Below are 27,657 nucleotides of genomic sequence, written 5' to 3' on the forward strand. Positions count from 1 at the left end.
GGGAGATGGAGGGGGATTGGGAGATAGAGGGGGAGAGGGAGATAGAGGGTGGAGACGGAGATAGAGGGTAGAGACGGAGATAGAGGGGGAAAGATGGATTGGGTAGAGGGTGGTGAACCTGTGGAATTCTCTACCGCAGAAGGCAGTGGAGGCCAAGTCATTAAATATATTCATGGAGGAGAGAGATATATTTCTTAATGTCAAAGGGATCAAGGGGTATGGGGAGAAAGTGGGAACAGGGTACTGAATTAGACCATCGGTCATGATCTTTATTGAATGACGGAGCAGGCACAAAGGGCCGAATGGCCTGCTCCTGCTCCTATTTTCTATGTTTCTATGAGAGAGGCGGATTGAGAGAGTGAGAGAGATGGAGAAACAGAGAGAGAAGGAGAGATAGAGATGCAGCGAGGTGACCCTGATATTCTCGCTCTCTCACACACACACATCCAGACACACACATAAAGGGACACAGAGACACACACACACACACATACACAGACACACAAACACACACACAGATTTTACAATCCACACTGATGTCAGTAAAAATGACCAACAGAACCTCAGTAACAATCCCCAGTGTCTGCCCAGTCCTGAGAGATACAGAGAGAGAGATAGGGTAGTGACAGAGAAAGACAGTGAAAGAGGGAGGACAAAACAGCTTGCAGGAGAAACTTTACATTTATTTGTGTTCCACAGATTTTATTAAAAGTTGAAAGGGACTGGACACTGGAAAAGCTGTCAACACACACAAAAACACTGAGAGACTTTAGATGTGAGGGAAGGGGAGACACATTTTAAAATCCACACTGATGTCAGTAAAAATCCCCAAACACAACCTCAGTAACAATCCCCATTATCTGCCCAGTTCTGTATTGTGGGTTTCTTCTTTGGCCTCCTTATCTCGAGAGACAATGGGTCAGTGCCTGGAGGTGTTCTGCGGTGTGTGGAGCACCGCCTGGAGTGGCGATAAAGGCCAATTCTGGAGTGACATGCTCTTCCACAGGTGCTGCAGAGAAATTTGATTGTCGAGGCTGTTACACAGTTGGCTCTTCCCTTGCGCCTCTGTCTTTGTTGTGCGTTTAGTGTGAGGGATTGAGAGGGGAGGGTTGGATCAGTGTTTGATATTTTGAAACTGCAGGGAAAGAATGAAAGGTTTAAAATGAACTAAGAGATGGCTGAAAGCATTGCTGTGCTGGGATTAACATATCAATGGACTGTGAAAGTCAGGAAGGTCCTGTCCTGGGATTAACATATCAATGGACAGGCCCCCTCCCCCGCCCCCGAGGCAGGAGATTGAGAGACAGCCCAACATGTCAGAGGTTCAAGGGGTGGAGTTTGCAAACAGCTCACTCAGGATATAAACTGGGTTTGAAGATCTCAGTTCCAATCACAAAACCCACCTTTCACTCTCTCTCTAGAGAGAGTGGACACATTCCCCAGTCTGATTCAGTGTGTGTGTCTGTGTATCTGTGTGTGTGCTCTCTCTGTCTCAATCTGGTTTATAACTGTGATTTGATTGTATTTGAATATTGCTGATTGTCTGTGTAACTGAGAGAGGAAACCCTGGGCTCTTGCTATGCTATTTTGTTTAAAAATGTCCTCGCTTTGTATTTTAATCCAATTTTTTTCTCCTTCTTTCCCCTGAGGAATTTCCATTCTGAAAACTGCACCATGAAGGTGAAAAGAGGGAAAGTTTGGGACGAGGAATCCTTGGACAGGAGCTTCCTCCTGCCGGGGACGGACTGAGGCCTTGTCCACAGGCTGCACCCAAAGGGCCCACGTGAGTTGTGTCTGTTTATTAGCCCGAGGTTCAATTTCCTTTCTTGGGCCCACCTCGCAAGACTCTCTCTCTCGCTCTCTCTCTCTCTCTCCATCTGTCTCTCTGAATGAGAGTAACAGGAGGGAGAGAGACGCAGGAGAGTGAGGGAAACATGGAGGGAATCAGAGGGGGACAGGAGGGGTAGACGGCTGTGTGTGGGATCTTGCTGTGCACCAATGGCGTGCAGCGTTTCCAACATTGTAACAGTGACGACCACTTTAAAAATTAACTCTTTGAGGGTCAAAGGCTTGGAATTAAGTCACAAATGTGATAGTTTCTTAAGGCTTGTTGTAACTGAGGCCTTGTCCATCGGCAGCACCCAAAGGGCCCACGTGGGTTGTGTCTGTTTATTAGCCCGAGATTTAATTTCCTCTCTGGGGCCCTGGGTGAACCATTTCATGTCGGATTGGGGCTCCTGGAGTTTTAAACAGGTTGAAAGCCTAGGGTTAAAGGAGCAGCCCCAGGAGGGAGTCCCATTTGCCACTTGCACCATCCAGCCCTGTCTGTGAGGTTTGCTGGTGTTTTGGGCAATGCTAGCAAGCTGACAGTGAAATAAGATGCACGGTGCCCATTTTAATTCATTTTACTATAGTTATGAGGTTAGATTTCTCTCTGTCTCCACATTCTTTCCCTGTGTCTCTATCTCCCCAACCCCCCATGCTTTCTCTTCTCTGTCTCTGTTTCACACTTGCCTTCTCCATTTGAACCTTTAATAAATAAAAAAAATATGCCACACACGGCAATGTGATTTGTCGTTATTTGAAATGGTGAGACAAAATCAGCCACTTGTTCCCATTTTAAAGAGGGTGTTTCGCCCTTTCTGGGGACTGAAATGTGGCTAATATCACATTGCTGCTTGTGGGATCTTGCTGTGCATCTAGTGCCCTGCGGCATTTCCTACATGACAACAATGAGGATACTTTAAAATTCATCTTGCTGAGGGTCTGAGTGTGGATTTCTCTGTGTTTCAACAAGAATTTTACGACAGTTACAAGAGCTGAATGTGAAGCTGTATAAACGCTTGTTATCAGTTTAAAGATGGAGTTTAGCATTTTCTGAGGACTGTGATGGGATACTGGCTATTATCACATTGTGGGATCCTGCTGTGCATACATTCCCTGCATCAATTCCTACATTACAACACCGAGGCAGAAACGGATGGAGAGAAAAAGAGGGAGAGTGAGAAACAGCTGAAGGTGGCAGGTTAAACGCAGAGAGAGAGAGAGAGAGTAATCCACACTCAAAACCTTGGTGGACTGAATGTTGAAGTGTCACCATTGCTGGGATCTTGCTGTGTGCAGCTTGCCTGCAGAATTCCCTGCATTGTAACAGTGACTGCATTTTAGAAGTGAATTCATTGTGTGTAAAGCTCTCCTGAAGGCCTGGAATTAGGACCCGGTATAATTCCCCAATAATGCTGGTGTTTTGGGCAGTGCCGTGAATTGGAGGGCGAAATGAAATTGTGGGATCTTGCTGTGCACAAATGGCATGCAGTGTTTCCAACATTGCAATAGTGACAAACACTTAAACAGTTCACTGAGTGTCAAATGTTCCCCATTCAAACAATTCATTTTACTGAAGTTCTTAGCATCGATTTCTCTCTCTGTCTCTCTCCAGCTTTCTTTCCCTCTGTCTCTCTATTTAAACCTTGAATAGTTAAAAACACACACAGCTGTGTGATTTGTTGTTGGCTTAAATGGTGAGACAGAAATATTTCACAGCTATTTTCAGTCAACATTACATTTGAGAAAGAGGGACAAAAACAGATCTGGACAGAGAATGAGAGAGAGAGATTGGGGGGCAAATGAAATAGGGACAGAGAGAGATACAGAGACAGGGAGACAGACACAGAGACAGACAGACACACACACACATACACACAGAGGTGGAGGTTGCTGTCTCAAACCCTTTATCCTTCGGTTTATAACTGTGATTTGGCTGTATTTGGGTGTTGCTGAGAGAGTGTTGGTGTAACTGAGGGCAATTCCTGGGCTGTTGCTGTGCTATTTTGTTTAACAATGCCTTTTCATCAATTTTCTTTCTTTCCCTCTTGCCTTCAGGAAACTTCATTCTGAAAACTGCACGGTGAAGATGAAAAGAGGGAAAGTCTGGGACGAGGAATCCTTGGACAGGAGCTTCCTCCAGAGGGGACGGACTGAGGCCTTGTCCACAGGCTGCACCCAAAGGGCCCACGTGAGTTGTGTCTGTTTATTAGCCTGTGGTTTAATTTCCTCTCTGGGGCCCTGGGTTAACCATTTCATGTTGGATTGGGGCTCCTGGTGTTTTATACAGATTGAAAGCCTGGGGTTAAAGGAGCAGCCCCAGGAGGGAGTCCCATTTGCCACTTGCTCCTTCCAGTCCTGTCTGTGAGGGTTGCTGGTGTTTTGGGCAATGCTAGGAAGCTGACAGTGAAATAAGATGTACGATGCCCATTTTGATTCATATTACTGTAGTTCTGAGGTCAGCTTTCTCTCTGTCTCCACATTCTTTCCCTGTGTCTCTATCTCCCCCCATTCTTTCTCTTCTCTGTCTCTGTTTCACACTTGCCTTCTCGATTTAAACCTTTAATAAATAAAAAACATGCCACACACACAGCAATGTGATTTGTCGTTATTTGAAATGGTGAGACAGAATCAACAGCTTGTTCCCAGTTTCAAGAGGGATTCGCTCTTTCTGGGGACTGAAATCTGGCTATTATCACATTGCTGCTCGTGGGATCTTGCTGTGCATCTAGTGCCCTGCAGCATTTTCTCCATGACAACAGTTTAAAATTCAGCTTCCTGAGGGTCTGAGTGTGTATTTCTCTGTGTTTTTACAAGAATTTTATAATAATTACAAGAGCTGAAAATGAAGCTGGATAAAGACTTGTTCTGAGTTTAAAGATGGAGTTTATAATTTTCTGAGGACTGTGATGGGATATCTGGCTATGATCACATTGTGGGATCCTGCTGTGCATACATTCTCTACATCAATTGCTACATCCAACACTGAGGCAGAAACAGATGGAGAGAAAAAGAGGGAGAGTGAGTAACAGCTGGAGGTGGCAGGTTAAACAGAGAGAGAGGGAGAAACAGGCGGAGTGTGTGTGAGGGAGGGAAGGCAGAGAAAGATGGAGAAAGACAGAGAGAGAGAGAAATCCACACTCAAAATCTTGGTAAACTGAATTTTGAAGTGTCACCATTGCTGGGATTTTGCTGTGCACAGCTTGCCTGCAGAATTCCCTGCATTTTGACAGTGACTGCATTTTAGAAGTGAATTCATTGTGTGTAAAGCTCTCCTGAAGGCCTGGAATTTAAGTCCGGAGCTTGAAGCCGGTATAATTCCTAAACAATGCTGGTGTTTTGGGCAGTGACGTGAATTTCTCTCTCTCTCTCCATCTGTCTCTCTGAATGAGAGTAACAGGAGGGAGAGAGATGCAGGAGAGTGAGGGAATCAGAGGGGGAGAGAGGGGTAGCCGGCTGTAAGCACACTGCTGCGTGTGGGATCTTGCTGTGCATCAATGGCCGACAGCATTTCCAACGTTGCAACAGTGACGAGCACTTTAAAAATTGATTCATTGAGTGTCAAATACTTCTGTGAATCAGCAATGAAATGTGTGAAATGTGAAGGTTTGTAAAGGCTTGTTCTCATTCCCGAATATTGCTGGTGTTTGAGGCTGTGGGCTGAATTCGACAGTGAAATGAAACACCGGGGGACCATTTGAATTCAGATTTTCGGGGATGGGAATGTGGATTTCTCTCTCTATCCTTCTACAGGAGAGGGGATGGGGGTCACCAGTGTTTGTGTGGTTTTACAATGAGGCAGAAACAGATGTAGAGAGACACAGAGAAATACAGAGAGAGAGGGAGAGAGAGACAGTGGGAAATGACTGGCTAAACACATCTACACTTCCCAGTCTCTGTCTCTGTGTCGGGAGATGTGTTTGTAAGTCACTGAGAGATTGTTTTATGTCAGTGAGTTTGAGACAGAGTCCTGGGCTCTCGCTGTGTTTTATTTCTGTGCAAAAATGCTTTGCTTTGTTTGAATCAACTTTATTTCTCTTATTCCCAAGGAGAATCTTTTCGGAAGCTGCAGCTGTGATGATGCAAAGGGAGAATCTTTTGGCGACGTGGATTTCTCCGACAAGAGCTTTAACCAGAGAGGGAAAGTAATAATAAAAACATATTTGTCATTGTCAAATTAATTTCTAGATCCAGAAAAGAAGACTGTGTGATTTTGGGGCTGATAGAAAAACAAAGTGCTGGAAATGCTCAGTATTTCCAGCACGGTTTTTATTTCAGATTTCCAGCAACCGCAGTATTTTGATTTTTCTTTCCATCTCTGCCTCTCTCCGGAGTCTCACAAGTTTCCATTGTCACTCTATTTCTGCAACTCTCTGTATCTTTATATGTCTCTCTCTCTCACTCCATTTCTTCTCTCACTCACTTCCAAATCCCTGAATCTTTCCATCTCTGCTCCTCCTTTCCTGCAAGATTATCTCTGCATTTCCCTCCGACCTGTCCCGGGACACCCCTCTCTATTCTGTGAACACATCTTACTTTGTATCTCTGCCCCTCCACTTCTTTCTGTCTCTGCATATTTAGATGGAATTTAGATGGGGGTCTGTCCCCGGGGATTTAGATGGGGTCCTGTCCCCTGGGGGGGGGAGGGGGTGAGATAGATGGAGTTCTGTCCCGGGGCGGGGTGGAGTTAGATGGGGTTCTGTACCCGTCAGGTATTTGTAACAGCGGTATTATAAGGGTATAATTAGATGGGGGTCTGTCCCCGGGGATGTATTTAGATGGCGGTCTGTCCCCGGGGGGGATTTAGAAGGGGTTCTGTCCCCGGGGGGGGGGGGGTGGTGGTGTAGTTAGATGGGGCTCTGTTCCCAGGGGGTATTTGTAACAGGGGTATTATAAGGGTATAATTAGATGGGGTTCTGTCATTGGGGGCGTGGTAGTTAGAATGGGGTCTGTCCACGGGTGGGCTTTCTAAATGGGGGTCTGTCCCCGGGGATGTATTTAGATGCTGTTCTGTCCCCCGGGATTTATTTAGATGGGGGGTCTGTCCCCCGGGGATTTATTTAGATGGGGGTCTGTCCCCGGGAATGTAATTAGATGGTGTTCTGTCCCCGGGGTTTTATTTAGATGGGGTTCTGTCCCCGGGGATGTGTTTCGATGGTGTCTGTCCCCGGGAATTTATTTTGATGGTGGTCTGTCCCCGGGGATTTATTTAGATGGCGGTCTGTCCCCGGGAATTTATTTTGATGGTGGTCCCCGGGGATCTATTTAGATCGGGGTCTGTCCCCGGGTGGGGGTGTATTTAGCTGGGGGTCTGTCCCCGGGAATCTATTTCAATGGGGGTCTGTCCCCGGGGGGTATTTCGATGGGAGTCTGTCCCCGGGGGGGTATTTCAATGGGGGTCTGTCCCCGGGGTTAGTATTTAGATGGGGGTCTGTTCCCGTCAGGTATTTGTAACAGGGGTATTATAAGGATATAATTAGATGGGGGTCTGTCCCCGGGGATGTACTTAGATGGCGATCTGTCCCCGGGGATGTATTTAGATGGTGGTCTGTCCCCGGGGATGTATTTAGATGGCGGTCTGTCCCCGGGGATGTATTTAGATGGGGGTCTGTCCCCGGGGATGTATTTAGATGGCGGTCTGTCCCCGGGGATGTATTTAAATGGGGGTCTGTCCCCGGAGATGTATTTGTAACAGGGGTATTATAAGGGTATAATTAGATGGGGGTCTGTCCCCGTGGGGTAGTTAGTTGGGAGACAAAAACAAGAAATGCTGGATTCACTCAGCAGGTCTGGCAGCATCTGTTGAAAGAGAAGCAGAGTTAACGTTTCGGGTCAGTGACCCTTCTTCGGAACTGACAAATATTAGAAAAGTCACAGATTATAAACAAGTGAGGTGGGGGTTGGGCAAGAGATAACAAAGGAGAAGGTGCAGATTGGACCAGGCCACATAGCTGACCAAAAGGTCACAGAGCAAAGGCAAACAATATGTTAATGGTGTTTTGAAAGACAAAGCATTAGTACAGATTAGGTGTGAATATACTGAATATAGAACATCAGCAAGTGCAAACCTGAAGAAAAACAACCTGAAAAAAACAGTGGGTAAGCAAACTGAACAAACTAAGATGAAATGAAATAAATGCCAAAAATGTAAAAAGGAATGCAAAAGAAAGGAAGAAAAAATAACTAAAAATGACTAAAAATGAAAGTAAAGTGGGGGGCTGTCATGCTCTGAAATTATTGAACTCAATGTTCAGTCCGGCAGGCTGCAGTGTGCCTAATCGGTAGATGAGATGCTGTTCCTCGAGCTAGTTGGGAGTCTGTGCCCGGGGGTATCCAGATGGGAGTCTGTTATTGGCGGGGTATTTAGATGGGAGTCTGTTCCTGGGGGGGTATTTAGATGGGACTCGGTCCTGGGCGGCGATCGAGCTGGGAGTCTGTTCCTGGGGAGGTATCTAGATGGAAGTCTGCTCCTGGGGGTGTATCTGTATGGGACTCGGTCCTGGGGGGGTATCTCGATGGGTTGTCTTGTAACAGGGGGAAGGGGATCGTTAGATGGGGTTCTGTTACTGGGGGGGGGTGGAGTCTGTACCTGGGGGGATATTTAGATGGGAGTCTGTTCATGGGGGGGATATTTAGATGGGAGTCTGTTCCTGTGTGGGGTTATCGAGATGGGACTCGGTCCTGGGGAGGTATCTAGATGGGAGACTGTTCCTGGGGGGGACATCTAGATGGGACTCGGTCCTGGGGGGGCTATCTAGATGGGAGTCTGTTCCTGGGGGGGTATCTAGATGGGACTCGGTCCTGGCGGGGTATCTAGATGGGACTCTGTTCCTGGGGGGGCTATCTAGATGGGACTCTGTCCTGGGGGTGTATCTAGATGGGACTCGGTCCTGGGGGGGGGGTTCTAGATGGATTGTCTTGTAACAGGGGGATGGGGATAATTAGATGGGGTCTGTTCCTGGGTCTGTTGATGGTGAGGGTATTAGATGGGGGTCAGTTAACTTGAGATATCAGATAGGGGTCTGTAGATGAGGATTATTTAGATTGGGTGGGGGTCTGTACAAAAGGGGAATGTTATCCGGGGTGGGGCTGTGGGGGAAATATTGCAGGGGATAAAATTTACATCGTGGATATAAATTGCGGTTGGTGGAAATTTTGCAGGCGGGCGAGGGCGGGGGTGAAACTGCCTGGGGATAAAATTGCGGGAGGGGGAAATTGCGGGGGGGGGTAAATTGCGGGCGGGTATAATTGCGGGAGGGGGATAAAATTGCGGGGGGGGGGGGAATTTGCGGGGGGGGGAAATTGCCGGGGGGGGGGAATTGCCGTGGGGGGGAATTGCCAGGGGGGAAATTGCGGGGGTGGGTAAATTGCGGGGGGGGGTGGTAAATTGCGGGGGGGGGTAAATTGCGGGGGGGGTAAATTGCGGGGGGGGTAAATTGCGGGCAGGGAATAATTACGGGGGGATAATTGCGGAGGGATAATTGCGGGGGGGGATAAAATTGGGGGGAGGATAAATTGCGGGGGGCAAGATTGCTGGGGTGTTAGAAAAAGTAACAGAGCAAAGATAGAAAGAGAGAGAAAGATGGAGCAAAAAGATAGACAGAGAAAGAAAGAGCGAAAGAAGGAGAGAAAAGAGAGAGAGAGAAAATAAGAAAGATAAAAAGAATGAGAGAAAAGGTAGAAACAGACAGTCAGAAGACATAAACTCAGAAATAGAGAAACGACTGAAAGTCAGAAACACAGAAAAGACAAACTCAGAGAAATAGAGAAAAGACAAAGTCAGAAAAAGACAGAAAGTCAGAAACACAGAAAAGACAAAGTCAGAAACACAGAAACGACAAAGTCAGAAAAAGACAAAAGCAGAAAAGACAAAGTCAGAAAAAGCCAGAAACTCAGAAATAGAGAAAAGACAAACTCAGAGAAATAGAGAAAAGACAAAGTCAGAAATAGAGAAAAGACAAAGTCAGAAAAAGACAAAAGACAAAGTCAGAAATACAGTAGAACGAAAGTCAGAGGAATAGAGAAAAGGCCGAAAGAGGCACAGAAAAAGAGGGGAAAAAGTGGAGGGAAAGAACTGAGACACAAAGAAATTGCAGGCAGCAAAGAGACAGACAGAAAGCCAGTGAGAAAGGCACACAGAGAATCACAGAGAGATTGAGAGAGAGAAGGACAAAGAAATCCATTGAGGCAGAAAGGCACACAATCATTCAGAGAGAAACAGAGAGAGAGACAAACACAATGTGAGAGAGGGAGAGATGGAGTAACACAAAGGGAGAGAGAGAGAGAGAGAAACGGAGAGAGAGAAACAGAGAGCTAGAATCGAGAGAGAGAAACTGAGAGAGAGAGAGATTGAGAGAGAGAGATAGAGAGTGAGAAACACAGAGCGAGAGAAACACAGAGAGAGAAACTGAGAGAGAGAGAGATTGAGAGAGAGAGACATTGAGGAACAGAGAGAGAGAAACACAGAGAGAGAGAGAAACAGAGAGAGAGAGAGAAACACACAGAGAGAGAGAGAAACACACAGAGAGATTGAGAGAGAGAGAGAAACACACAGACAGAAAAACAGAGAGAGAGAGAGAGATTGAGGAACAGAGAGGGAGAGAGAGAACCAGAGAGAGAGAAACACACAGAGAGAGAAACTGAGAGAGAGAGAGAGATTGAGAGAGAGAGAGATTGAGAGAGAGAGAGAGAGAAGCACAGAGAGAGAGAAACAGAGAGAGAGTGAGATTGAGGAACAGAGAGGGAGAGAGAGAACCAGAGAGAGAGAAACACAGAGAGAGAGAAACTGAGAGAGAGAGAGATTGAGAGAGAGACAGATTGAGGATCAGAGAGAGAGAAACACAGAGAGAGAAACACAGAGAGAGAGTGAAACACACAGAGAGATTGAGAGAGAGAGGGAAACACACAGACAGAGAAAGAGAGAGAGAGAGATTGAGGAACAGAGAGAGAGAAACAGAGAGAAATAGTCACAGAGAGATTGAAAAAGAGATTGAAAGAGAGAGATTGAGTCAAAAGGAGAGAGAAAGGCAGAGAGGGACAATAAAGATGTGATACTCACCATCCCACACGGTCTGCGCTCCATCATTGGACTCTCACACCTTGCCTCCATCAGCTCATCCATGGGGAAAAGATCCTGGAGAGGGAGATTGGGGTGGGATTTGGAGACAAGTGTCAGTACTGGGACAGAGAGAGCAGGGGATTCAGACTGGACTCTCTCTCACACACACACACACACTGTAATCAGCTTGCAATTCACCTGGGCACAGAGACTGAGATACAGAAACTCACCTGAACAAACCAGCCGCATGGTAAGAAAGAATGGAGGCTGATGTTGTCCTAATATAGCCCAGAACCTGTCACTCAAAACAGACAGTCCACCCCAAATACAGCTCACTCAACCAGCTATCAGCTTCCTTCATCTGGACACTTCCTCCCAGGTATGGGACAGTCCAAGGTGAGTCTCTGTGTAAACAGGGAATGGGGGAGAGAGGGATATTCCAGCCATATCCCAAATGGACCATTCCAGACAGAAACCTGTCTGTCTGTCTCTCTCTCTCCCTCCCCCAGAAACCTCATTAACAGAACAGAAAAACTGCTGTCATTTAAAACCTGGAGAGGCTGGTTTGGATAATGGCCTTTTAACACTAATTGTATTAAATGTCTTCCACTATTCACCTCCAGTTAACAAAAAGTTCAGAAAATGACTGAAAATGTCTCACTGCAGTTACCTTGAAATTCTGGCAATCAGTTTTTGCTGGAGAGGCCTGTTTCACTGCAGTATAAACAGGCACTTTTTATTCAGATTTTCAATTCCACTGTGTTTCAAACTAAACTCGAGTCCGGTTAATGATGCAGCCAAGAGAACTTTAACAACTGGTGACATTTCACACAATTCTCACCCATATTTACAGTTTTATTTCTCAATCATACTTTGCACATTCTTTGCTGCTGCTGTATTTATGCATTAGGCTGTAATCAATTAAAAATACCTTCTTAATATTTACCAGTTTAATGTTACAAGGGTTTACAAAGCTGGGAAATGGACATTTAACACAAATTGAATTAAAGATCTTCCACTTGTCACCTCCAGTTCATATAAAGCTCACCGAGAACGACCTCCACATTCTGACAAAGAGTTTTTTACTGCTGTAATAAAGTGTCACTTGTTTCCATTTGCTTCCTGACAGTTTCTTTCCTCTGCTCTCCTGGGGGATTCAGAGGGATTAATGTTCATTGCTTGTCCACATTCAGGAGGTTTCAGCTCCTCTGCGGTTGCTGTCCTGGAGAAATTAATTGTATTCAAAATCTTTCCCTCAGTTTGGAGACGTGAGAAGAGACTGTTTACACTAGCAGAGGGGAGAAACAATTATACAGGGAGTTATTCTGGTCTGAAATTCACTGACAGGTTTCTGAAAGCAGATTCAAAATTAACTTTCAAAAGACAATCGGATCAAAACTTCAATTACTCTGAGTTATACGACAGAAGATACCAGCATAGAAAGAGAAGTGAGAGAGAGAGAGAGATGTCATAACGTTAGTGATGAAGAACTCAACACAACTTATTCAGAGAGTTTTTATTTGTAAATGATTGTTTGAGTTTCATTTGATGCTGTTGTTTTATTTATAAATTATCTTTAATCACTAAAAATACGTTTCCAAACAGGAACCAGTTTAATGTTACAACTGTTTACATAGTAGGAAGATAGCCATTTAACACAAATTGTATTGAAATTATTTCAGTCAGCATCTCAAGTTTACAGAAAGTAACCTCCTCAAACTTTTGGAAACTTTCAAACTCAGTAACACGTAATCTCCCATCAGCAATGGCTCAGCATCTCCATCTGCTGGTGTCCCTGTCTCATTGCAGTTACCTTGAAATTCTGGCAAAGAGTTTTTGCTGGAGAGGCCTGTTTGCCTGCAGTATAAACAGGCAGTTTTTATTCGGATTGTCAATTCCACTGTGTGACAAAGCCAGAAACTACAGCCAAGTTAATGATGCAGCCAAAGGAACTTTTTCAACTGGTGACATTTCACACAACAGTTGTGACCCATATTTACAGCTATATTTGTCAATGATTCTTTGTACTTTATTTAATGCTGCTGTATCTATGTATTACCCTTTACTCATTGGAAAACAAATCTTTCTTGACATTTACCACTTTAATGTTACAAGGGTTTACAAACTGGGAAATGGCCATTTAACACAAATTGTATGAAAGAGCTTCCACTTTTCAACTCCAGTTTATGTAAAGCTCAGCGATAAAGACCTCCACATTCTGACAAAGAGTTTTTACTGCTGCAATAAAGTGTCACTTTTTTCCCTTTGCTTCCTGACTGTTTCTGTCCGATGTGTTCCTGGGGGATTCAGAGGGATTTTTGTTCATCGCTTGTTCAAATTAAGAAGGTTCCAGATCCTCTGCAGCAGCTGTCCTGGAGAAATTGATTGCAGTCAAAATCTTTCCCTCAGTTTGGAGTCTTGAGGAGAGACTGTTTACACTAGTAGAGGGGTGAAACAAATAGGCAGGGAGTTATTATGGCCTGGAATTCACTGTCTGACAGTGAATTCTGAAAGCAGAATTAATATTCATTTTCAAAAGACAATTGGATCAAAACTTCAATTACTCTGAGTTATAGTAGAGAAGATACCAGCATAGAAAGAGAAGTGTGTGAGAGAGATAGATATGTCATAAAGTTAGTGATGAAGAACTCAACACAGCTTATTTAGAGAGATTTTCTTTGCAAATGATTGCCTGAGTTCAATTTGCTGCTGCTGCTTTATTTATGCATTACTTTTAATCACTCAAATTAATTTACCAAACAGGAACCATTTCAATGTTACAAATGTTTACATAGTAGGAAAATAACCATTTAACACAAATTGTATTGAAATTATTTTATTCAGCATTTCAAGTTTTCATAAAGTAAATTAATCAAACTTGTGGAAACTTTCAAACTCACAGTGACAGAGAACCTCCCATCAGCAATGGCTCAGTATCTCCATATGCTGGTGTCCCTGTCTCAGTACAGCCAATGCGCCCCTCTCACCATCTCCGTCTGCTGTTGGCCTCATCTCATTGCAGTTACTGTCCCCCCTCTCACCATCTCCATCTGCTGTTGTCATTCTCTCATTGCAGTTACTGTCCCACCTCTCACCATCTCCATCTGCTGCTGTCCCTGTCTCACTGCAGTTACTGCCCCCTCTCACCATCTCCATCTGCTGTTGTCCTTATCTCACTGCAGTTACTGTCCCCCTCTCACCATCTCCATCTGCTGTTGTCCTTATCTCATTGCAGTTACTGACCCCCTCTCACCATCTCCATCTGCTGGTGTCCCTGTCTCACTGCAGTTACTGCCCCCTCTCACCATCTCCATCTGCTGGTGTCCCTGTCTCAGTGCAGCTGATGCGCCCCTCTCACCATCTCCATCTGCTGTTGTCCTTATCTCATTGCAGTTACTGTCCTCCCTCACCATCTCCATCTGCTGGTGTCCCAGTCTCAGTGCAGCTGATGCGCCCCTCTCACCATCTCCATCTGCTGTTGTCCTTATTTCATTGCAGTTACTGTCCTCCCTCACCATCTCCATCTGCTGTTGTCCTTATCTCTTTGCAGTTACTGTACCCCTCTCACCATCTCCATCTGCTGTTGTCCTTATCTCATTGCAGTTACTGTCCCCCCTCACCATCTCCATCTGCTGGTGTCCCTGTCTCATTGCAGTTACTGTCCCCCTCTCACCATCTCCATCTGCTGTTGTCCTTATCTCATTGCAGTTACTGGCCCCCCTCACCATCTCCATCTGCTGGTGTCCCTGTCTCACTTCAGATACTGTCCCTCTCTCACCATCCCGATCTGCTGGTGTCCCTGCCTCACTGCAGTTACTGTCCCCCTCTCACCATCTCTATCTGCTGGTGTCCCGGTCTCATTGCAGTTACTGTCCCCCTCATAGCATCTCCATCTGCTGTTGTCCCTGCCTCACTGCAGTTACTGTCCCCCTCTCAACATCTCCATCTGCTGGTATGCCTGCCTCACTGCAGTTACTGTCTCACTCTCACCATCTCCATCTGCTGGTGTCCTTGCCTCATTGCAGTTGCAGACCCCTCTCACCATCTCCATCTGCTGGTGTCCCTGACTCACTGCAGTTACTGCCCCTCTCACCACCTCACCTTCACTGCGTTTTGCAGCTTTGTCCACTGGCGGCGTTTGTTGACATAGCAAACACTAGGTGGCGCTGTACTGGCACATGCGCAAACGTTCACTATTCCAGTGAAACGTCAGGGTCTGCTCCCGCTCAGGCAGCTGCCAGGACTAAAGATGGCGCCGGTCAAATAATCACAGAGGCGGGTGGAAGGTGGAAGGTGGAGCCGGGGGTCTGGGGGGGAGGAGGGGGAATGGGATTTAGTTCCAGTGTTTGAAAACCTTCAGCTCTTTCTATGATTTCTCTCTATGTATAAAGTGGAGGGAGCTTCCACTCTATGTATAACGTGGAGGGAGCATCCTCTCTATGTATAAAGTGGAGGGAGCTCACTCTCTATGTAAAAAGTGGACGGAGCTCCCTCTCTACGCACAAAGTGGATGGAGCTCCCTCTCTATGTATTAAGAGGAGGGAGCTCCATCTCTATGTAAAAAGTGGACGGAGCTCCCTCTCTATGTATAAAGTGGAGTGAGCTCCCTCTCTATGTATAAAGTGGACGGAGCTCCCTCGCTATGGATAAAGTGGAGGGAGCTCCCTCTCTATGTGTAAAGAGGACGGAGCTCCGACTCCATGTAAAAAGTGGACGGAGATCCCTCTCTATGTATAAAGTGGATGGAGCTCCCTCTCTATGTATAAAGTGGATGGAGCTCCCCCTCTTTGTATAAAGTGGATGGAGCTCCCTCTCTATGTATAAAGTGGATAGAGATCCTTCTCTGTGTATCAAGTGGACGGAGATCCCTCTCCATGTACAAAGTGGAGGGAGCTCCCTCTCTCTGTATAAAGTGGACGGAGCTCCCTCTCTCTGTATAAAGTGGACGGAGCTCCCTCGCTATGTATAAACTGGAGGGAGCTCCCTCTCTATGGAAAAAGTGGACGGAGCTCCTTCTCTATGTATAAAGTGGACGGAGCTCCCTCTCTATGTATAAAGTGGGCGGAGCTCCCTCTCTATGTATAAGGTGGATGGAGCTCCCTCTCTATGGATAAAGTGGAGTGAGCTTCCTCTCTATGTATCAAGTGGACGGAGCTCCCTCTATATGTATAAAGCGGAGGGAGCTCCCTCTCTATGTATAAAGTGGATGGAGCTCCCTCTCTATGTATAAAGTGGATGGAGCTCCCTCTCTGTGTATCAAGTGGACGGAGATCCCTCTCCATGTATAACGTGGAGGGAGCTCCCTCTCTATGTATAAAGTGGACGGAGCTCCCTCTCTATGTATAAAGTGGACGGAGCTCCCTCGCTATGTATAAAGTGGAGGGAGCTCCCTCTCTCTGTATAAAGTGGAGGGAGCTCCCTCTCTATGTATAAAGTGGAGGGAGCTCCCTCTCTATGTATTAAGTGGACGGAGCTCCCTCTCAATGTATAAAGTGGAGGGAGCTCCCTCTCTATGTATAAAGTGGAGCGAGCTCCCTCTCTATGTATAAAGTGGAGTGAGCTTCCTCTCTATGTATCAAGTGGACGGAGCTCCCTCTATATGTATAAAGCGGAGGGAGCTCCCTCTCTATGTATAAAGAGGAGGGAGCTCCCTCTCTATGTAAAAAGTGGACGGAGGTCCCACTCTATGCATAAAGTGGATGGAGCTCCCTCTCTATGTATAAAGAGGAGGGAGCTCCCTCTCTATGTAAAAAGTGGACCGAGCTCCCTCTCTATGGATAAAGTGGAGTGAGCTCCCTCTCTAGTTACAAAGTGGATGGTGCTCCCTCTCTATGTATAAAGTGGAGAGAGCTCCCTCTCTATGTATAAAGAGGACGGAGCTCCCTCTCTATGTAAAAAGTGGACGGAGCTCCCTCTCTATCTATAAAGTGGACAGAGCTCCCTCTCTATGTATAAAGTGGATGGAGCTCCCTCTCTATGTATAAAGAGGAGGGAGCTCCCTCTCTATGTATAAAGTGAAGGGAGCTCCCTCTCTATGTATAAAGTGGACGGAGCTCCCTCTCTATGTATAAAGTGGACGGAGCTCCCTCGCTATATATAAATTGGAGGGAGCTCCCTCTCTATGTATAAAGTGGACGGAGCTCCCTCTCTATGTATAAAGTGGAGGGAGCTCCCTCTCTATGTATAAAGTGGGCGGAACTCCCTCTCTATGTATAAGGGGGATGGAGCTCCCTCTCTATGTATGAAGTGGTGGGAGCTCCCTCTCTATGTATAAAGTGGAGTGAGCTTCCTCTCTATGTATCAAGTGGACGGAGCTCCCTCTATATGTATAAAGCGGAGGGAGCTCCCTCTCTATGTATAAAGCGGATGGAGCTCCCTCTCTATGTATAAATTGGATGGAGCTCCCTCTCTGTGTATCAAGTGGACGGAGATCCCTCTCCATGTATAAAGTGGAGGGAGCTCCCTCTCTATGTATAAAGTGGACGGAGCTCCCTCTCATGTATAAAGTGGACGGAGCGCCCTCTCTATGTATAAAGTGGACGGAGCTCCCTCGCTATGTGTAAAGTTGAGGGAGCTCCCTCTCTATGTATAAAGTGGACGGAGCTCCCTCTCTATGTATAAAGTGGACGGAGCTCCCTCTCTATGTATTAAGTGGACGGAGCTCCCTCTCAATGTATAAAGTGGAGGGAGCTCCCTCTCTATGTATAAAGTGGAGCGAGCTCCCTCTCTATGTGTAAAGTGGAGTGAGCTTCCTCTCTATGTATCAAGTGGACGGAGCTCCCTCTATATGTATAAAGCGGAGGGAGCTCCCTCTCTATGTATAAAGAGGAGGGAGCTCCCTCTCTATGTAAAAAGTGGACGGAGCTCCCTCTCTATCTATAAAGAGGACAGAGCTCCCTCTCTATGTATAAAGAGGAGGGAGCTCCCTCTCTATGTATAAAGAGGAGGGAGCTCCCTCTCTATGTATAAAGTGAAGGGAGCTCCCTCTCTATGTATAAAGTGGAGTGAGCTCCCTCTCTAGTTACAAAGTGGATGGTGCTCCCTCTCTATGTATAAAGTGGAGAGAGCTCCCTCTCTATGTATAAAGAGGACGGAGCTCCCTCTCTATGTAAAAAGTGGACGGAGCTCCCTCTCTATCTATAAAGTAGACAGAGCTCCCTCTCTATGTATAAAGTGGATGGAGCTCCCTCTCTATGTATAAAGAGGACGGAGCTCCCTCTCTATGTAAAAAGTGGACGGAGCTCCCTCTCTATCTATAAAGTGGACAGAGCTCCCTCTCTATGTATAAAGTGGATGGAGCTCCCTCTCTATGTATAAAGAGGAGGGAGCTCCCTCTCTATGTATAAAGTGAAGGGAGCTCCCTCTCTATGTATAAAGTGGACGGAGCTGCCTCTCTATGTATAAAGTGGACGGAGCTCCCTCGCTATATATAAATTGGAGGGAGCTCCCTCTCTATGTATAAAGTGGACGGAGCTCCCTCTCTATGTATAAAGTGGAGGGAGCTCCCTCTCTATGTATAAAGTGGGCGGAGCTCCCTCTCTATGTATAAGGGGGATGGAGCTCCCTCTCTATGTATGAAGTGGTGGGAGCTCCCTCTCTATGTATAAAGTGGAGTGAGCTTCCTCTCTATGTATCAAGTGGACGGAGCTCCCTCCATATGTATAAAGCGGAGGGAGCTCCCTCTCTATGTATAAAGCGGATGGAGCTCCCTCTCTATGTATAAATTGGATGGAGCTCCCTCTCTGTGTATCAAGTGGACGGAGATCCCTCTCCATGTATAAAGTGGAGGGAGCTCCCTCTCTATGTATAAAGTGGACGGAGCTCCCTCTCATGTATAAAGTGGACGGAGCGCCCTCTCTATGTATAAAGTGGACGGAGCTCCCTCGCTATGTGTAAAGTTGAGGGAGCTCCCTCTCTATGTATAAAGTGGACGGAGCTCCCTCTCTATGTATAAAGTGGACGGAGCTCCCTCTCTATGTATTAAGTGGACGGAGCTCCCTCTCAATGTATAAAGTGGAGGGAGCTCCCTCTCTATGTATAAAGTGGAGCGAGCTCCCTCTCTATGTGTAAAGTGGAGTGAGCTTCCTCTCTATGTATCAAGTGGACGGAGCTCACTCTATATGTATAAAGCGGAGGGAGCTCCCTCTCTATGTATAAAGAGGAGGGAGCTCCCTCTCTATGTAAAAAGTGGACGGAGCTCCCTCTCTATCTATAAAGAGGACAGAGCTCCCTCTCTATGTATAAAGAGGAGGGAGCTCCCTCTCTATGTATAAAGAGGAGGGAGCTCCCTCTCTATGTATAAAGTGAAGGGAGCTCCCTCTCTATGTATAAAGTGGAGTGAGCTCCCTCTCTAGTTACAAAGTGGATGGTGCTCCCTCTCTATGTATAAAGTGGAGAGAGCTCCCTCTCTATGTATAAAGAGGACGGAGCTCCCTCTCTATGTAAAAAGTGGACGGAGCTCCCTCTCTATCTATAAAGTGGACAGAGCTCCCTCTCTATGTATAAAGTGGATGGAGCTCCCTCTCTATGTATAAAGAGGAGGGAGCTCCCTCTCTATGTATAAAGTGAAGGGAGCTCCCTCTCTATGTATAAAGTGGACGGAGCTCCCTCTCTATGTATAAAGTGGACGGAGCTCCCTCGCTATGTATAAATTGGAGGGAGCTCCCTCTCTATGTATAAAGTGGACGGAGCTCCCTCTCTATGTATAAAGTGGAGGGAGCTCCCTCTCTATGTATAAAGTGGGCGGAGCTCCCTCTCTATGTATAAGGTGGATGGAGCTCCCTCTCTATGTATGAAGTGGTGGGAGCTCCCTCTCTATGTATAAAGTGGAGTGAGCTTCCTCTCTATGTATCAAGTGGACGGAGCTCCCTCTATATGTATAAAGCGGAGGGAGCTCCCTCTCTATGTATAAAGCGGATGGAGCTCCCTCTCTATGTATAAATTGGATGGAGCTCCCTCTCTGTGTATCAAGTGGACGGAGATCCCTCTCCATGTATAAAGTGGAGGGAGCTCCCTCTCTATGTATAAAGTGGACGGAGCTGCCTCTCATGTATAAAGTGGACGGAGCGCCCTCTCTATGTATAAAGTGGACGGAGCTCCCTCGCTATGTATAAAGTGGAGGGAGCTCCCTCTCTATGTCTAAAGTGGACGGAGCTCCCTCTCTATGTATTAAGTGGACGGAGCTCCCTCTCAATGTATAAAGTGGAGGGAGCTCCCTCTCTATGTATAAAGTGGAGCGAGCTCCCTCTCTATGTGTAAAGTGGAGTGAGCTTCCTCTCTATGTATCAAGTGGACGGAGCTCCCTCTATATGTATAAAGCGGAGGGAGCTCCCTCTCTATGTATAAAGAGGAGGGAGCTCCCTCTCTATGTAAAAAGTGGACGGAGCTCCCTCTCTATCTATAAAGTGGACAGAGCTCCCTCTCTATGTATTAAGAGGAGGGAGCTACCTCTCTATGTATAAAGAGGAGGGAGCTCCCTCTCTATGTATAAAGTGAAGGGAGCTCCCTCTCTATGTATAAAGTGGACGGAGCTCCCTCTCTATGTATAAAGTGGACGGAGCTCCCTCGCTATGTATAAATTGGAGGGAGCTCCCTCTCTATGTATAAAGTGGACGGAGCTCCCTCTCTTTGTATAAAGTGGAGGGAGCTCCCTCTCTGTGTATAAAGTGGGCGGAGCTCCCTCTCTATGTATAAAGTGGAGTGAGCTTCCTCTCTATGTATCAAGTGGACGGAGCTCCCTCTATATGTATAAAGCGGAGGGAGCTCCCTCTCTATGTATAAAGTGGATGGAGCTCCCTCTCTATGTATAAAGTGGATGGAGCTCCCTCTCTGTGTATCAAGTGGACGGAGATCCCTCTCCATGTATAAAGTGGAGGGAGCTCCCTCTCTATTTATAAAGTGGACGGAGCTCCCTCTCATGTATAAAGTGGACGGAGCTCCCTCGCTATGTATAAAGTGGAGGGAGCTCCCTCTCTATGTATAAAGAGGAGGGAGCTCCCTCTCTATGTATAAAGTGAAGGGAGCTCCCTCTCTATGTATAAAGTGGAGTGAGCTCCCTCTCTAGTTACAAAGTGGATGGTGCTCCCTCTCTATGTATAAAGTGGAGAGAGCTCCCTCTCTATGTATAAAGAGGACGGAGCTCCCTCTCTATGTAAAAAGTGGACGGAGCTCCCTCTCTATCTATAAAGTGGACAGAGCTCCCTCTCTATGTATAAAGTGGATGGAGCTCCCTCTCTATGTATAAAGAGGAGGGAGCTCCCTCTCTATGTATAAAGTGAAGGGAGCTCCCTCTCTATGTATAAAGTGGACGGAGCTCCCTCTCTATGTATAAAGTGGACGGAGCTCCCTCGCTATGTATAAATTGGAGGGAGCTCCCTCTCTATGTATAAAGTGGACGGAGCTCCCTCTCTATGTATAAAGTGGAGGGAGCTCCCTCTCTATGTATAAAGTGGGCGGAGCTCCCTCTCTATGTATAAGGTGGATGGAGCTCCCTCTCTATGTATGAAGTGGTGGGAGCTCCCTCTCTATGTATAAAGTGGAGTGAGCTTCCTCTCTATGTATCAAGTGGACGGAGCTCCCTCTATATGTATAAAGCGGAGGGAGCTCCCTCTCTATGTATAAAGCGGATGGAGCTCCCTCTCTATGTATAAATTGGATGGAGCTCCCTCTCTGTGTATCAAGTGGACGGAGATCCCTCTCCATGTATAAAGTGGAGGGAGCTCCCTCTCTATGTATAAAGTGGACGGAGCTGCCTCTCATGTATAAAGTGGACGGAGCGCCCTCTCTATGTATAAAGTGGACGGAGCTCCCTCGCTATGTATAAAGTGGAGGGAGCTCCCTCTCTATGTATAAAGTGGACGGAGCTCCCTCTCTATGTCTAAAGTGGACGGAGCTCCCTCTCTATGTATTAAGTGGACGGAGCTCCCTCTCAATGTATAAAGTGGAGGGAGCTCCCTCTCTATGTATAAAGTGGAGCGAGCTCCCTCTCTATGTGTAAAGTGGAGTGAGCTTCCTCTCTATGTATCAAGTGGACGGAGCTCCCTCTATATGTATAAAGCGGAGGGAGCTCCCTCTCTATGTATAAAGAGGAGGGAGCTCCCTCTCTATGTAAAAAGTGGACGGAGCTCCCTCTCTATCTATAAAGTGGACAGAGCTCCCTCTCTATGTATTAAGAGGAGGGAGCTACCTCTCTATGTATAAAGAGGAGGGAGCTCCCTCTCTATGTATAAAGTGAAGGGAGCTCCCTCTCTATGTATAAAGTGGACGGAGCTCCCTCTCTATGTATAAAGTGGACGGAGCTCCCTCGCTATGTATAAATTGGAGGGAGCTCCCTCTCTATGTATAAAGTGGACGGAGCTCCCTCTCTATGTATAAAGTGGAGGGAGCTCCCTCTCTGTGTATAAAGTGGGCGGAGCTCCCTCTCTATGTATAAAGTGGAGTGAGCTTCCTCTCTATGTATCAAGTGGACGGAGCTCCCTCTATATGTATAAAGCGGAGGGAGCTCCCTCTCTATGTATAAAGTGGATGGAGCTCCCTCTCTATGTATAAAGTGGATGGAGCTCCCTCTCTGTGTATCAAGTGGACGGAGATCCCTCTCCATGTATAAAGTGGAGGGAGCTCCCTCTCTATTTATAAAGTGGACGGAGCTCCCTCTCATGTATAAAGTGGACGGAGCTCCCTCGCTATGTATAAAGTGGAGGGAGCTCCCTCTCTATGTATAAAGTGGACGGAGCTCCCTCTCTATGTATAAAGTGGACGGAGCTCCCTCTCTATGTATTAAGTGGACGGAGCTCCCTCTCTATGTATCAAGTGGACGGAGCTCCCTCTATATGTATAAAGCGGAGGGAGCTCCCTCTCTATGTATAAAGAGGAGGGAGCTCCCTCTCTATGTAAAAAGTGGACGGAGTTCCCACTCTATGTATAAAGTGGATGGAGCTCCCTCTCTATGTATCAAGAGGAGGGAGCTCCCTCTCTATGTAAAAAGTGGACGGAGCTCCCTCTCTGTGGATAAAGTGGAGTGAGCTCCCTCTCTAGTTACAAAGTGGATGGTGCTCCCTCTCTATGTATAAAGTGGAGAGAGCTCCCTCTCTATGTATAAAGAGGACGGAGCTCCCTCTCTATGTAAAAAGTGGACGGAGCTCCCTCTCTATCTATAAAGTGGACAGAGCACCCTCTCTATGTATAAAGTGGATGGAGCTCCCTCTCTATGTATAAAGAGGCGGGAGCTCCCTCTCTATGTATAATGTGAAGGGAGCTCCCTCTCTATGTATAAAGTGGACGGAGCTCCCTCTCTATGTATAAAGTGGATGGAGCTCCCTCTCTGTGTATCAAGTGGACGGAGCTCCCTCTCTATGTATAAAGTGGAGGGAGCTCCCTCTCTATGTAGAAAGTGGAGTGAGCTCCCTCTCTATGTCCAAAGTGGACGGAGCTCCCTCTCTATTTATAAAGTGGAGGGAGCTCCCTCTCTGTGTATAAAGTGGAGGGAGCTCCCTCTCTTTGTATAAAGTGCAGGGAGCTCCCTCTCTATGTATAATGTGGAGGGAGCTCCCTATCGATGTAGAAAGTGGAGTGAGCTCCCTCTCTATGTCCAAAGTGGACGGAGCTCCCTCTCTATTTATAAAGTGGAGGGAGCTCCCTCTCTGTGTATCAAGTGGAGGGAGCTCCCTCTCTATGTATAATGTGGACGGAGCTCCCTCTCTCTGTATAAAGTGGAGGGAGCTCCCTCTCTATGTACAAAGTGGACGGAGCTCCCTCTCTATGTACAAAGTGGGAGGAGCTCCTTTCTCTATGTACAAAGTGGGGGGAACTCCCTCTCTATGGATAAAGTGGAGGGAGCTCCGTCTCTATTTATAAAGTGGTGGGAGCGCCCTGTCTATGTATAAAGTGGAAGGAGCACCCTCTCCATTTATAAAGTTGGGGGCGATGAAGTGTTTTAATGATGTGTTAAATTAGTGTTTGATATTTTCAAACTGCATTGACATTCCCAACAAAAGCAAGAGTTAAAGATTCAAAATTAACCAAACAAATGGCTCAAAGCATTGCTGTCCAGGCACAGAGGGACGGAGAGATGGACGGAGTGAGACACTGACGGAGAGAGACACTGACAGAGTGGGACAGAGACAGAGGGAGAGAGAGAGACAGAGAACAAAGAACAAAGCAAATTACAGCACAGGAACAGGCCCTTCGGCCCTCTAAGCCTACGCCGATCCAAATCCTCTATCTGAACATGTCGCCTATTTTCTAAGGGTCTGTATCTCTTTACTTCCTGCCCATTCATGTATCTGTCTGGATACATCTTAAAAGACGCTTTCGTGCCCGCGTCTACCACCTCCGCTGGTAATGCGTTCCATGCACCCACCACCCTCTGCATAAAAAACTTTCCACGCATATCCCCCCCTAAACTTTTCCCCTTTCACTTTGAACTTGTGTCCTCTAGTAATTGAATCCCCCACTCTGGGAAATAGCTTCTTGCTATCCACCCTGTCTATACCTCTCATGATTTTGTCCACCTCAATCAGGTCCCCCCTCAACCTCCGTCTTTCTAATGAAAATAATCCTAATCTACTCAACCTCTCTTCATAGCTAGCGCCCTCCATCCCAGGCAACATCCTGGTGAACCTCCTCTGCACCTTCTCCAAAGCATCCACATCCTTTTGGTAATGTGGCGACCAGAACTGCACGCAGTATTCCACATGTGGCCGAACCAAAGTCCTATACAACTGTAACATGACCTGCCAACTCTTGTACTCAATACCCCGTCCGATGAAGGAAAGCATGCCGTATGCCTTCTTGACCACTCGATTGACCTGCGTTGCCACCTTCAGGGAACAATGGACCTGAACACCCAAATCTCTCTCTACATCAATTCACCCCAGGACTTTTCCATTTACTGTATAGTTCACTCTTGAATTGGATCTCCCAAAATGCATCACCTCGCATTTTCCCTGATTGAACTCCATCTGCCATTTATCTGCCCAACTCTCCAGTCTATCTATATTCTGCTGTATTCTCTGACAGTCCCCTTCAGTATCTGCTACTCCACCAAGCTTAGTGTCGTCTGCAAACATGATAATCAGACCACCTATACTTTCCTCCAAATCATTTATGTATATCACAAACAACAGTGGTCCCAGCACGGATCCCTGTGGAACACCACTGGTCACACGTCTCCATTTTGAGAAACTCCCTTCCACTGCTACTCTCTGTCTCCTGTTGCCCAGCCAGTTCTTTATCCATCTAGCTAGTACACCTTGGACCCCATGCGCCTTCACTTTCTCCATCAGCCTACCATGGGGAACCTTATCAAACGCCTTACTGAAGTCCATGTATATGACATCTACAGCCCTTCCCTCATCAATCAACTTTGTCACTTCCTCAAAGAATTCTATTACGTTGGTAAGACATGACCTTCCCTGCACAAAACCATGTTGCCTATCACTGATAAGCCCATTTTCTTCCAGATGGGAATAGATCCTATCCCTCAGTATCTTCTCCAGCAGCTTCCCTACCACTGACGTCAGGCTCACCGGTCTATAATTACCTGGATTTTCCCTGCTACCCTTCTTAAGCAAGGGGACAACATTAGCAATTCTCCAGTCCTCCGGGACCTCACCCGTGTTTAAGGATGTTGCAAAGATACCTGTTGAGGCCCCAACTATTTCCTCTCCCGCTTCCCACAGTAACCTGGGATCAATACCATCCGGACCTGGGGACTTGTCCACCTTAATGCCTTTTAGAATACCCAACACTTCCTCCCTCCTTATGCTGACTTGACCTAGAGTAATCAAACATCTGTCCCTAACCTCAACATCCGTCATGTCCCTCTCCTCGGTGAATACCGATGCAAAGTACTCATTTAGAATCTCACCCATTTTCTCTGACTCCACGCATAACTTTCCTCCTTTGTCCTTGAGTGGGCCAATCCTTTCTCTAGTTTCCCTCTTGCTCCTTATATATGAATAAAAGGCTTTGGGATTTTCCTTAACCCTGTTTGCTAAAGCTCTTTCATGACCCCTTTTAGCCCTCTTAATTCCTCGTTTCAGATTGCGCCAAATATCCCGATATTCTTTCAAAGCTTCGTCTTTCTTCAGCCGCCGAGACCTTATGTGCGCTTCCTTTTTCCTCTTAGCTAGTCTCACAATTTCACCTGACATCCATGGTTCCCTAATCTTGCCATTTCTACCCCTTATTTTCACAGGATCATGTCTCTCCTGCACGCTAAAATGATAGAGAAAAAAGGAGAAACAGAGACAGAGGGAGAGAGACAGAAAGGGAGGCAGGCAAATGCTCAGTGAGACAGACGGAAAGGTGCAAGCAGATGCAGAGGGAGAAAGGGACAGAGAGAGAGAGAGAGAGAGAGGAAGAGAGACAAACAGAGGGAGAAACAGAGACAGAGGGAGAGACACACAGAGAGAGAAGGGGAGAGCGAGGTGACTGGAAAAACTTTACATCTAATAATGTTGAAAAAAGATAGAATTAAAAAGTAAAACTGGCTGTGTGCAAGAACTAATTCTGAAAGGAAAGATCAGGGGATTAGTGTGAGTGTTTTTAGAATTAGAATTAGAATATTACAGCGCAGTACAGGCCCTTCGGCCCTCGATGTTGCGCCGATCATCTGACCTACACTATTCCATTTACATCCATATGTCTATCCAATGACCACTTAAATGCTCTTAAAGTTGGCGAGTCTACTACTGTTGCAGGCAGGGCGTTCCACGCCCCTACTACTCTCTGCGTAAAGAAACTACCTCTGACATCTGTCCTATATCTTTCACCCCTCAACTTAAAGCTATGTTTTGGGGGCAAGTAATTGATATTGTCAAACTGAAGTGACATTTAATATTATTGAAAAAAAATTATTAAACACTGACAATCTTTAGAAGCAGGGGAAATGGGATACGGTGTGTGAGGGAACTTTGACAGAATCTCAGTAACAATCCCCATTATCTGCACAGTCCTGTATTGGGGGTTTAGTGTGAGAGTTTAGGGGGCGGGTGCTGATAAGTGTTTGATATTTTCAAACTGCAGTGACGTTCCCAGCAAGGGCAAGATCTACAGGTTCAAAATTAACCAAGAAATGGATACAAACATTTCTGTCCAAGGAGAGAGAGATGGTATTAGAGTCAGAGTCATGGAAAGAGGCAGAGAAAGAGGGAGAGGGCGCGGGAGAGAGAGAGAGAAAAAGATGGGATGAAACAGACATGAGAGGGAGAGACAGAGAGAGGATGAGACAAGTTGTAACAATCATTAACAATCCTCATTATCTGCCCAGTCCTGTTTTTGGAGTTTAGAGTGAGTGTTTTAGGGGTGAATGTTAGATCAGTGTTTCATATTTTCAAGCTGCAGTGAGATTCGCAACAAGGCTGTTAAAGTATATAAGAGCAGGGAGGTTATGCTGTAACTTTATAACTCATTGCTTAAGCACCATAATGAGACCTCCCAGGGCAGGTACAGTGTGAGTTTAGAAACAGAGTAAAGCAGTGGATTTAGGGAAGGAGGGAGAGACGGGCAGAAAGAGTGAGGAGATACGGGGAGGCAGGCAGATTGTAGGAGAAACTTTACATGTAATCACATGAAAAAAATAAATAATTAAAAATTTAAATGGACTGCGCACTGAAAATACTGTCCGCACACAACAACTGAAGTCACACACCATCCTAACTTGAAACTACATCACCATTCCTTCACTGTTACTGGGTCAAAATCCTGGAACTCCCTTCCTAACAGCACTGTGGGTGTACCTACCGCACATGGACTGCACGGTTCAAGAAGGATGC

The sequence above is a fragment of the Heterodontus francisci genome, chromosome 21, assembly GCF_036365525.1.
Source record: "Heterodontus francisci isolate sHetFra1 chromosome 21, sHetFra1.hap1, whole genome shotgun sequence".
In the NCBI taxonomy this organism is placed as follows: domain Eukaryota; kingdom Metazoa; phylum Chordata; class Chondrichthyes; order Heterodontiformes; family Heterodontidae; genus Heterodontus; species Heterodontus francisci.